Consider the following 13,012-nt stretch of genomic DNA (forward strand, 5'->3'; position numbering starts at 1 on the left):
TCAATTGGGCTGCATTGTGAACATCCCCGTGGGCCTGCTCCCCATCAAGACACAGAGGGCTAGGCAGCCACAGTCATCCCTCTGTTTCCTCTTACCACCTGTGGCGGCAAGATGGAATGAGCAGTGTCCTCCCGCTACCCTTTGGTGGAATTTTCTTGCAGTTTCCTCTAGTCCCTTAGCTAGATTTAAATCCCAGAAAAATTCCCTGTTAATTTTAATTTTTGAAAAAATAATTGATTAAATTTCTCCTAGGTTCTTTGTATCATGATCTTAACCTAAAATGGTAAATTCAGTGTCCTTGGGGGCTTCACACCCTGTCCTCCTTGCCCCAAACTCATTCCACTCACAGCCAGAGCTGCTGTCTTTTGTCTTGGCGAGAGCCATTTGGTATTGTACAGCTTGGTTTGCAGTTCTTTTCTAACAAGGCAAGGTAATCCAGGGACACTCACCTGAAGTTGTATTTTGGTTGCTTGAGAAAGGAACTGTAGACCCCAAAGAACAGGCAATGACCAACCAGATGGAACTGGTTATTAGGGACGCTGGCTGACTTGGACTTAAAGTTGGACCATCTAAAAATCCTCAGTGCCATCAGACAAGGATCCAAGACCAAAGACCACCTTGGTACCTGCTACCTCCTCACCAAGGCCAGGGAGATCTGATCACGGGGCAGACATGATTTCTGATACTGATCTCCCTTTTTCTACAAGGAGAAGCTTCAGCCCTTCTTCTCTTCCCAGGAACTAAGCTCGCTTATAGGGCAGGGTCAAGTGATTCCAGCTCAATTTCCAGCTCCATACTGAAGAAATATAAGACACCCTCAGTGCCTACACCTGACATGGGGCAGTTGCCTTCATTGCCATTGTCACTGGTACCGGCATCAGCACTGGCCGATGGAATGTCACTATGTCTCTGGCACTGCCTTAGGCATCAGTGGTGTCACACTCCGCATCGGTACACATCTTAGACGTTTGCCTCGAAGTTCAGCACCACCGCTCTTCTCCATCACCCCTCTCTCTAATTTCTGGTAGAGAACGTTGTTCTCTCCATTCACCCAGATCGGGGAGGCCTCTCCAAACCAGGGACGCTCACTTCAGAGCCCCAGCTTATCCACCTCAGTGGCAGTGGCTCAGCCTTATCATAACCAGCCTTGTCCCTACAACAGCCCACCTTGGCCCTGTTGGATATATTGGGGACTTCCATCCATGAGCTGAATTCCTTCCAATCAGTCACAAAAATGCAGCCAGTTGCACTCTCCTACTGCATCCTTTGCTCTTCCATGTTTGCCATGGGGGTCTTGCAAAGACAATCTGCAGACAAAGAAGAGGCATGTCTTGAGCCTCCATCATCTCCCAAAAATCCATCATTGTCTTCTAACGAGGCGGTCTCCTCAGCTCCAAATGATTATAGAGCCTTCTAAGAGCTGCTGTCTTGTGTAGCTGAGATCCTCAAAATAGAGACCTCAGTAACAAGACCAAGCTCACAATCTTTGACATATTACATTCTTCCTCAACTGCCAGAATAGCATTGACAATGAACCATCTAAAACTCTGTGGGAGACACCAGCAACATTAGTCCCAACTGCTAAAAAGTCAAAAAAGTACCAAGTAGCGCAAGGATTTTGAGCAATTTTGCACCCAACACCAGGATTATTAGTGGTCTCTGCAGTTCCCAAGGAGGCCGCACAAAGAGCACTCCAAAAGATAAGTACCCACAGAAATCTGATCTCTTGGGGAGGAAACCTGATCTGTCAGTGCCACTTCCGCTATGAATAGCAAACTACCAAGCTCAGTGTAGTAGAGAGAGAGCCTGGAGCACTGGGCCTGGTGCGTGATCTGAGGCCTGAACCAGAGGCTGTGAACCAAAGTCAGGCCATGTATTAAAGCAGATCACATCTAGTACGTCAGCTTGGCAAAGTTGTTGCTAGTGTTCCAGGCAGTAGATATTTACATAAATATATTCCAGCTAGTACGGATACATCCCAATCTAGTACCAAGATAAGATGGTTTGACAAAATGATGAATAGGGATATTTTGTCTGAGATATCAGGAACAAGGGGAGGTAACAACCAGATGTCATGAAACCCATAAGGTGGTGTGTAAATTGCTTATCACAGTTGTTTGTCTCAGTCTATAAGTGTGAGGTACCTCGCCTGAACCCTTTGTGTATCCTATGGGACAGCAGAGATACTCGCTACTGACTGAGCCACTCCTTGCTACTGGGCACTTGTGTTAGTGTTCCTGGAACCATGTAGTCCGGGCACTGGGACTGTGCCTTGAGGGCAATAAACTTGGCCGAGTGGCTTTGTCACCAAACTGTGCCTGTGGTTTTTCTTCTCCCCTAGTTGCTTTCTCCACCTTCTGAAATAAAAAAATGGTCTCTAGCACTTTCCAAGAACATGTTGGATAATCTGTGCCCTGCTGCGTTGTATTCCCACCAGCTGCCTGGGTAAATCATGTCCCTCATCACCACCGAGTCCTGGGCTTTGGATGATTTTGTTAGTTTAAAAAAAAAAACACCTCATCCACCTCTTCTTCCTGGCTGGGGATCTAGAGGAGACCCTACGATGGCATCACCCTTGTTTTTTACCCCTTTTCTCCTTACTCAGGGACTTTCAACAAATCTATTTACATCTCAACCTCAGTGCAAGTATGTACACGTTTGATATACAAGACAACACCTTCCTTTTTCCCCTGCCTGTCCTTCCTGAGCAAGCTGTACCCTTCTGTACCAATATTCCAGTCGTGTATTATCCCACCAAGTCTCTGATGCCAACTACGTCAGTTGTGTTTTATTCACTAGCATTTCTGTAGCCAGTCTTCCGCTCCCAAATGGCCTGCAGTCCCACTGCCTTCCATGGGAGCTTGGCCTGAGCAAGGAGTGCAGGTTTGGGCCATATTGCAGAAATAGGAGATGCTACTGTGCCCTCCTTTATTACGTTCCCACCATGGCTTCTCCACACCCAGCCCAGGACCCAAGCACCATCTCTCTGTGTGGGCTGTCCCTGCAGTTACTTACCTGAAGCTCAGGTCAAACAAGGTCAAGGTGTAGGTTATTATTTTTCTGTGAATAACTGTAATCACCATCTGATACAAGTCCAAAGTGGGGTTTGTCCCCTCCTCCCTACACCTTACAGCTGTGCAAAAACGGGAGCTGGAGCAGAATGCAGTGGCTGTGTCCGAAGAGGGGCATCTCGCTGGGACTGTGTGACACCAGTGCTCTGGGATCTCCACCTGGAGACCCAGGGGCAGCCACTGAAGTTCAAGGTGTTGGTTATGACCTATAAAGCCCCAATCTGTCTGCCATGGCCTTTCTGAGGAATTGTCTCTCTCTCTGGGCCAGACTGCCACAGCTGCAGGCCCCTCTCTTTTGTGAGAGGATCCATTTGACGGGGCAGCTGTGAGGGCTCCCGTGCTCTGGAATTGGCTCCCTGCCTTGGTCAGTCGCAGAGGCGATGTGTGTGTCCCCACAGCAGGGCCCAGGTGGGTGGCAGTCTGCTGCCGCCCCAGCTGCTGGGGCCAGGGAAAGAGAGAGCGAGCCAGAAACATGATGGGGTGGGGGGGAGCAGAGGGGACTCTGGCTTGCTCACCCCTGTCCCGATCTGGACCCTGCTGCAGGGAGAGGGGATGAGTGAGCCGAAGTACCACTCTCTCCCCCCACAGCTGAGCCCAGGCTGCCTCCCAGCCAGGCTCTCTCAGGCAGATACAGCTCTGTCCCGCTCCCCATCCAGCTGGCAGGGGGGCAGCCAAAGATGGGGGGGGAGTACACAGGAAGAGAAGGGAGAGTCCCTCACCCTCCTCACCCCCAGCAGGCCAATCTGGGGGGGGGGGCACTTGACCCCCTCCATACTCCACCGCATTGCTCAGCACTTTTGAAACAGAATAGGATTTATTAGTCAAGTGGAACAGAGTGTTAGACGTCCTTAGAATAGAGAAATAAAGGTTAAAGCTTTCTCCATTCTGGTCAGCCCAGAGCAATTCACCCGCCAAACTCCAGCGAACACCATTTTCAGGCTCTGTGTCCCTCTCTGACTTCCTTCCTTAGTCAGTTCCCAGGTAAGAGAGTCCCCAGCCTCTTCCAGAAGCCAGCTCTTATCCTCCACCTCACCCTTCTCAGTTCTTTGTTCTTGAGCTGGGGTCACTCATCGAATCATAGAATATCAGGGTTGGAAGGGACCTCAGGAGGTCATCTAGTCCAACCCCCTGCTCAAAGCAGGACCTAATCCCCAGCTAAATCATCCCAGCTAGGGCTTTGTCAAGCTGGACCTTAAAAACCTCTAAGGAAGGAGATTCCACCATCTCCCTAGAAAAAGTTTGTTTTACTGACCCGGAATCAAACCCAGGCCTTAGCAGTGAGACTGCTGAATTTTAACCACTACACCCCAAGGGAGATCAACTACACCAGAACCTCACTAGAATGTGGGATTTGGGATCCATGCATGGTACTGCGTTAATGCAGGGACCGTGTTAAAATGAACTCCAATTAAAGTAACTAAATTTGGGATCTATGGCCGCGAATTCGTGCTATATAGACGCGCGTTCTAGCAACGGTCCAGTGTATTTGGTGGTGCCCCGATGAGCTAATTAGGGCACTGCCAAACAGCCATTTGGCAGCACAGGGAGAGATTTTGGGGACAGCGGCGGGTGGGGGCCTTGGGGAGGGAATGGAGTGGGGGTGGGAAAAGGGAGAGTGAGGGTGGGGCCTTGGAGGAGGGGGCAGAGTGGGGGTGAGAAGAGGCAGGGAAGGGCCTCGGGGGAGGGGGCAGAGTGGGGGTCTGAAGAGGGAGAGTGAGGGTGGGGCCCTGGAGGAGGGGGCAGAGTGGGGGTGAGAAGAGGGAGAGTGAGGGTGGGGCCCTGGAGGAGGGGGCAGAGTGGGGGTGAGAAGAGGCAGGGAAGGGGGCAGAATGGGGCCAGGAAGAGGTGGAGCGAGGGTGAGGCCTTAGGTAGGGGGTGGAGTGGGGGCGGGGCCTCAGAAAGGGTTGGGGGTGTAGCACCCCCAGGGAAAAGTTAAACTCAGGCCTATGGGGTCACTTGCTCCGTTGGGGAATCCCATGCGTTCTCAGAGCTTGCATTGTCTCACTTTCCCTGCCCTCTAGTTGATCTGGTTTCTTAACAACTCTTCATGCTACCCAGACAGGGAGGTGATGCACACACCCATCTCTCTTAACCTGCCATGAGAGCAAACTTAATCCTCCCCTCTCCCCGCGAGACAGCCGTGCAACGTGTAGGGGAAACGAAGGCACACAAAACGTTCTCACTTTGTCACAAGTCATGTATCCATTGCTCCATTGTCTTGCCTGGGAGCAGGGGGATTGATGTCAGACTGACAGGTCAGTAATTACCTGGGTCATCCTGTTTACCCTTTTTTGCTTTCTTCCAGCCTTCCGGAGCTTCCTCAATCTTCAAAGACTTATTGAAAATCAACATTAACGGTCCAACAAACTCCCCAGCAGCCCCTCAGCCGGCTCTGTACAGAGGACACCTGAGTACCAGTTACAAGTAAGCATTTATTGTGACATGCTGCAGTGTCAGGGTGTGGCAGGGGAGGGGGTTATTGTGACACGCTGCAGCCTCAGGTGTATGTGTGTGTGGAGGGGGTTATTGTGACATGCTGCAGTGTTGGGGCTGTGTGGGGGAGGGGTTATTCTGAGATGTTACTTTGTCAGTGTATGTGTTTGTATCATTGTGAGACATTGCAGTGCCAGTTACTATGAGAGGCTCTATTGTGTGTGTGTTTTGTGTTGCATTGTGGGTGTTTAGGGGGTTATTGTGAAATTCAGCCGTGTCGGTGACCATGTTGTTTAGTGTGAGATGCTGTAATGTCACTGTTTTTACTGGTTATTACAGTGCTGCATTTGGTAACTGTGTGTGTATGGGGGGAGGGGGAGTTATTGTGGATGCTTCTGTGTAGATGTGAGTCTGCGGTTTTTGAGCTGCTGCAATGTCACATTGTGTGTTGATTATTGTGAGAGAGGCAGAGCAGGACCCAGGTTAAAGTGAGACGCCAGGCTGAGAACAGGGTGTGTGTGTGTGTCGGGCGGGGAGTGTTATTGTGAGGTGTGGGGCTGGGCATGGTGTAGGGTGTTGTGAGATGCGGGGGTGGTAGTGGGAGGTGCAGGCTGGATACAGTGCAAGACAGTTTCTCTCAACCTTCCCAGACAACTGTGCCCCTTTCAGGAGTCTGATTTGTCTTGCGTCCCCTAAGTTTCACCTCACTTAAAATCTACTTGCTTACAAAATCAGACATAAAAATACAAGTGTGTCACAGCCCCACTGTTACTGAAAAACTGCTGACTTTCTCATTTTTTCCATAGAATTATAAAATAAATCCATTGGAATATAAACATTGTACTCACCTTTCAGTGTGTAGTACGCAGAGCAGTATAACCAAGTCACTGTCTGTATGAAATTTTAGTTTGTACTGACTTCACTAGTGCTGTTTATGTTGCCTGTTGTAAAACTAGGCAAATATCTAGATGTCGATGTACCCCCTGGAAGTCCTCTACGTACCCCCGGGGGTACGTGTACCCTTAGATGAGCACCACTGGGCTAAGGTATTGGGGTGGGGGTGCTTATGAGATGTCGGGCTGGGCACAGTGTTGGGGGTGCAGAGGTCTGTGCGGACCAGGCTGAGTATAGTGGGGAGGAGAGGAAAGGGGTTTTTTGAGGTGCTAGGCTGGGTACGGAGTGGGAGGCGGGGGTAGTGGTGGTGAAGTAAAGGTTGGGTACCGCATAGTGAGTGGGAGTGGGGATTACCGTGCGGTGCTGGGCTGTATATTGTGTGAGGAGGAGCGGTTCTTGTGAGATGTAGAGCTGGGTAAGGTGTTGGTGGTTGGGAGGGGTTCTCATGCCATGCTGGGCTGGGTACAGCGGGGGTCACGGGGGAGGGGTTATTGTGCCATGCTGGGCTGGGTACGGCGGGGGTCACGGGGGAGGGGTTATTGTGCCATGCTGGGCTGGGTACGGCGGGGGTCACGGGGGAGGGGTTATTGTGCCATGTTGGGCTGGGTACGGCGGGGGTCATGGGGGAGGGGTTACCGTGCCATGCTGGGCTGGGTACGGCGGGGGTCACGGGGGAGGGGTTACCGTGCCATGCTGGGCTGGGTACGGCGGAGGTCACGGGGGAGGGGTTATTGTGCCGGGCTGGGTACGGCGGGGGTCACGGGGGAGGGGTTACTGTGCCATGCTGGGCTGGGTACGGCGGGGGTCACGGGGGAGGGGTTACCGTGCCATGCTGGGCTGGGTACGGCGGGGGTCACGGGGGAGGGGTTACCGTGCCATGCTGGGCATAGAGTGTGGGGTGGGCGGTATTGTGAGGTTCCATGATTAGAGCCCTACCAAATTCAGGGTCCATTTTGGTCCATTTCACAGTCATGGATTTTTAAAATCATAAATTTCATGGTTTCAGCTATTTAACCCTGAAATTTCACAGTGTTGTCATGGTAGGGTCCTGACCCAAAAAGGAGATGGGGGGGGGGGTTGCAAGATTATTGTAGGGGCAGTCACGGTCCTGCTACCCTTCCTTCTGTGCCTTCGGCGCTGGGCGGCTGGAGAGCGGCGGCTGCTGGCCGGGAGCCCAGCTCCGAAGGCAGAGCCCTGCCAGCAGCAGCGCAGAAGTCAGGATGGCAGGATCTGGTGTTGCCACCCTGACTTCTGCACTGCTGCCTGCAGAGCTGGGCCCTCAGGCAGCAGCTGCCGCTCTCCGGCCACCCAGCTCTGAAGGCAGCGCAGAAGTAAGGGTGGCAATACCATGGCACCCCTAAAATAACCTTGTGACTCCCCTGCAACTCCCTTTTGGGTCAGGACCCCAATTTGAGAAATGCTGGTCTCCCCTGTGAAATCTGTATAGTTTAGGGTAAAAACACACAAACAACCAGATTTCATGGTCTACGACACGTTTGTCATGGCCGTGTATTGGGCAGGGCCCTATCCATGAGAAGTACCACCTGGGGTGGGGGGTTGCTCGTGAGAAGTCCAGCTAAGCAGGCCTCGGAGCCTGCATCTGTGTCCTTACCTGGGCACTCCTTGTGTCTGTGCAGTCTCGGAGAAGTGCGAATGCCCAAGCAAGCCAATCCAGGCAGCCCCTACAGCGATTGTTGCCACGCTGGCCTTTCTCAATGTGTGCGCCCTCTCCATCCTGCTCCTGGCAGCAGCCTTCGTCCTACACCCGGCTAGGGGGCAAAGGTGAGTGACTGCTGCAGTAGTCCCACATCATCGACACTAGGATGGAGCTGGTAACGCCATGGGCCCTACCTCCACACACTGGACGGTGCTGGACACCGAGCCCTGGGCGTGCCAGCACCTTGAAGACCTTTGATAGGGTAAGTCCACTGGGTTCCTATTAACCATTCCAGTACTGGGCCTGGCTGAAAGGAAAGGGACCAGGGACCCAGAGTCTTCCCCAGGTAAAGTTCTTCTGTCATAGCAGCTCGACAGTGTGTATTTCTGGGAATTAGCATCACCCCCCATGCAGCCCCTCTTTGATAATGAGTATATTTTGTTTTTAAGGTTACCCAGCAAGGAAGCTAACAACCCCCCTGCTGTCACGTAAGTCACACACAGACAGTGTTAATGGCAGTAAGTATGGCTGGAGCAGGGGAAGGAGAATCCTCTCTCTTCCTAGGAACTGTGATTTCAGGCCCTGGCTGCAAAGTCCAAGCTGGCACAGGCTGATGGAAAGGAAAGGTTGTCTCTGCACAGAGAGTATTGCTAGACATTGGGCACTGGCTGCTGGAAAGGGACTGACTTCATACAATCAGACTGCAGGTGGTAGAGATCTTTAGCTTGCAATCTCTGGTCAGTGCCAAGCACCTGTGGTGTTCAGTGTATAATAAATACCTCCAGATAGGCAGAGAGGAAAGATCTGGGTCACAATCTTGTCCCTCTCTTGGCGGCCAGGCTGGGATTATTCCCTGCAGCACACTTTCTAGTGCATTGTTTCAAGCCCCAAGCAATGGAGTTTCTGTGGAGAGGTTATTCCTTGTCCTCCCTGTCAGGAAGTTCTTCCCAAATTTACATTTTCTTGCTTAGTTCTAGCGCATTCCTTCTAATTAACCCCTCTTGTGCCCCCAACTACTTCCCCATCACCACCTCCAGGGTTCACACCTTTCAGGTGTTTCTTACTTCCCCTTTAGGCTATGTCTACACTACAGCTTATGTCATCGTAACTTATGTCACTCAAGGTGGGCAACAAACCATGCTCCTCAGCGACATAAGTTACCCCAGTGTCAGCGCCGGTGTGGACAGCGCTACGTCGAAAGGGAGAGCTTCTGCTGCCAAACTGAGCTACTGCCACTCGCGGGGCCTGGAGTAGTTAAGCCGACACCGTCGTCTTAAAGCAGCCACATTAGAGAGCGTCCCCTTAGTTGTTGCTTAGCAGCATAATTTACTTGTTGTCTTTCCCCTGAACAGAGTCGCTGCAGCATAGTGACCTGTGGTGTTTCAGCTGAGTGTACTCATCCACACTGGGAGAGCGTTCAGTCAGCTCAGTTATCGCAGGTCACAGAGGACGGACTGCTGCTCTAGTTAGGACAGGGCTGTGGGCTTGGGGCTAGGCTGGGATACGTTGCATCGTTGCTTATGGGGCTCTCTATGAGGCTGCTGAACCAAATCCCCCTTCACCCCAGGATCGGGGAGAAGGAATAGGTTTGGGGCTGATACTTGTCTCCTTGTCCATTGTAATCTGCAGCATCCTGGCTGGCTTTGTGGTATATGGGGGTTCTGGGCAGGTGGAAAGAGGGGTTTGGGGCTGGTGTTGCTGACACTGAACACTGCAGCTCCTCTTCTCCACCAAGGACTCTTCACTCTCTGAGCCACCTGCTCTTGCTCCAGTGAATTGAGGAACTTTAACTAATTGTCCCCTGGGGACCCCAGCAGAAATGCCTGTTTGTCTCTAGAAATTGGTGCAGCTGGGGTAGTTTTGGGGCCTTTTGAATTTTCTGTGTGGTTTTTGTTTGGTTTCTCTTCAGACATTTTGAATAGTAGGAAGCCTTTAAATTTGGGCTCTGTCTGCAATTTGTCCTTGTCAGGCCTACTTTCCACTGCTGACTGATATCTTTCTAAAAACTCTCTCTCTGCAGTGGGGAGATGGTTCAAACTGTTGATTTTAGTACACTCTTTAGCTGCTATTCACGTTCTAACTGAAAGTCGATGGGTCATGCGTAGAAACCTGACTGATGCATTGGGCTGGGAGCACATACAAGCCTGACTGATGCATGGAGTGGGCTGGGTGCATATCAAACTTTCTCCATCAGGTGCTACGTTTTCTGTGGGATTTTATCCTATAGCAGACGATCCCTTGTGTACAGCTGCTGAAAGACAAAAGTTGCTGGATTTTTACCGTCATAGGTCCATCCTCTCCATGCCCAAATCACAGCCTCAAATAAGCATTTAAAAACATAGGCAATTAATACGCAAAAGCATTATTGCGAAAGAGTTAAGTGTAACTGCACATGCAACATGCCTGAACCAAAACCACAAATGCAAGGCAATTAAAAGTTGAGCCATCTAACAGTACATACCCTCTACTTCTGCCAGCACAGACCCACACCTGACCATTACCACAACTACTGTGCACCAGAGGTCATGTACCAAAGCTTTAACTCTCTCCCCCGGGGATCCCAGCCTTCCATCACCCCTCTTTCGTCACCCTTCTCCACGCTAGCCATGACCAAGCTGCCTCCTCCCAGCACAACCAACTACAACAAACACCCACAACTGCTAATGTTGAGGAAAAATTAGCTAGGATAGGGGAGGTGTTTAAAACGGGGAAAGCGGGGCAGCGTTAAGGTTGCAGTGCATGGTCTGTGGTGTACCGCTGTTGTAGTAATGATAAGTTGTGTGCTGTAGTGTATAGGAATTGGGTAGATTCCTTTTAATGATTTGGGAGCTCTCTGTCTTCTATTGCACAAGTCCCCAGAACCTGACAGAGCCGCAGTGTAATGCCTGGAAGTTTGTGTGTAGTTAGTAAACACAGTTATTTAGAATCCAACAGTTTGTGTGTGATTTCCTCGCATTGTTCATGTTGTGTAAAGAACAAAGACACAGCATGTGCGTGTGGGTGGAGGAGTCAAGGGCGTGTCCCAGTAGGTGGCTTAACTATTATTTCCTTAGGTTTGTGTCAGGCATGTGTGTATAGCAACCAACACTGCTTCAGCCAAGCTTTTGTGTTTGTATTCAGTGCGGCGCCAGGGTGTTCATGCTTTACAGATCAGATCCTGGTCCCAAAGAGCCTAAATTCTCCTTAGGCTTCAGGTTTCTTTTGCATATCTGCTGTATGAGCCCTGGGCAGTGGGGAAAAGTCTGAGGGAGGATGGGTGGGGGGAATATGGAGGGTCAATGTGTGACCTCTGCCTTATGAGTCAGCTGAAGTACTAAGCTGTGAGGGACCCCTCTTGGCCAGCTAGCTAGGCTCAGGGGAGCTGCCCCCCAGAGCCTGAGGGAGGGAGGTGGGAGACAGGAGTTTCCTGCGGCTCTGTGTCACACTTCTTATCCCTGCTAACTTGGCTGAGCTGGCAGCCTGCGTGTGTGAGGTCCTTCAGCTGGCAGGAGAGAGAATGGGATGGCACAACAGGATGGCAACTAGGACCCTGTTGCCTGCTGCAGTGGGTTATGCTGCCCCATGGGGTGCAGCAAGTTGGAGAGAAAGAGGTGGGATGGGACTCCCCTTCTCCCTGCTTGGTGTGGGCTGGGGCATTGAGACCTGTGTGTGTTATTTCAGACCCCGTCCCGAGAGTGTGTACATGGATCCCAGTGAGCTGCACCCAGGACCCAAGTGAGTGGGAAGAACAAGAGATGGGGAATCTCCTATGCCAAGGATTTTATAAACGTTGGCGTTTGTCATTTTCTGCTTCTTTGTGATGGATACAGGGGCCAGAGTGGCCCATTCCAAAAAGGCAGGAGAGTTCAGGTTGTTTTTTCTCTTAGCAATATCCTGAGTGTCAGTCTGGCCTGCCTGACTGCTGTAGGAGCCCCTGGCTGGTGCGGGAGTGGGGTGCAGGGTGCCATTGAGGATGGGTAGAGGGGGCACCTGCCCCCCTTGAGTTTCATACCACACCACAGTGGAGTGCAAACAGGAAAGTGAATAGTTGCTCCGCACTCTCACCGGAGAAACCCAAAGCTCTTAGTTGTGGGCTGAGATTATGAAGTTGCTGTTGGCACAGGGCTCTCCCCGAGCAGCTGGACCAGCAGCTCCCCTCATCCCCTGGCTCCAGGCTATGGGAAATGTTTCCCCGGCTGTGTTGGCTGCTCCATGCCCAGGAGCGGGCGAGCTGTGTTCTGTATAACTGGGGGTGTCTGCTGAGCTGTGCCTCCCCTGGAGGGTTGTCATAAATATAAAGGGAAGGGTAAACACCTTTAAATCCCTCCTGGCCAGAGGAAAAACCCTTTCACCTGCAAAGGGTTAAGAAGCTAAGACAGCCTCACTGGCACCTGACCAAAATGACCAATGAGGAGACAAGATACTTTCAAAGCTGGGGGGGGGCAAAGGATTCTCTCTGTCTGCGTGTTGCTTTTGCCAGGAGCAGAGCAGGAATGCAGGTCAGAACTCCTGTAAAAAGTCAGTAAGTAATCTAGCTAGAAATGCATTAGATTCTGTTTTGTTTAAATGGCTGAGAAAATAAGCTGTGCTGAATGGCATGTAGATTCCTGTTTTTGTGTCTTTTTGTAACTTAAGGTTTTGCCTAGAGGGATTCTCTATGTTTTGAATCTGATTACCCTGTAAGGTATTTACCATCCTGATTTTACAGAGGTGATTCTTTTACTTTAATTAAAATTCTCCTTTTAAGAACCTGATTGCTTTTTCATTGTTCTTAATATCCAAGGGTTTGGGTCTGTGTTCACCTATGCAAATTGGTGAGGATTTTTATCAAGCCTTCCCCAGGAAAGGGGGTGTAGGGTTTGGGGGGATTTTGGGGGGGAAAGATGTTTCCAAGTGGGCTCTTTCCCTGTTATATTTGTTAGATGCTTGGTGGTGGCAGTAATAAGGTCCAGGGACAAAAGATAAAATAGTTTGTACC

The 13,012-nt window shown here is 51.0% G+C and overlaps 1 protein-coding gene across 1 annotated transcript in view; it reads left to right on the forward strand.

Moving 5' to 3' along the window:
- Positions 1 to 5,217: 5,217 nt before the first annotated feature.
- The window catches only part of TOR4A (torsin family 4 member A), an 88,842-nt gene continuing 81,047 nt past the window's right edge, over positions 5,218 to 13,012 (forward strand). The window contains exons 1-3 of the mRNA XM_074974100.1: positions 5,218 to 5,495; positions 8,036 to 8,180; positions 11,716 to 12,533. The gene's annotated coding sequence lies outside the window, so the exon portion shown is untranslated. The remainder of the gene's footprint in view (positions 5,496 to 8,035; positions 8,181 to 11,715; positions 12,534 to 13,012) is intronic.

The sequence above is a fragment of the Natator depressus genome, chromosome 16 (assembly GCF_965152275.1).
Source record: "Natator depressus isolate rNatDep1 chromosome 16, rNatDep2.hap1, whole genome shotgun sequence".
Classification (NCBI taxonomy): domain Eukaryota; kingdom Metazoa; phylum Chordata; order Testudines; family Cheloniidae; genus Natator; species Natator depressus.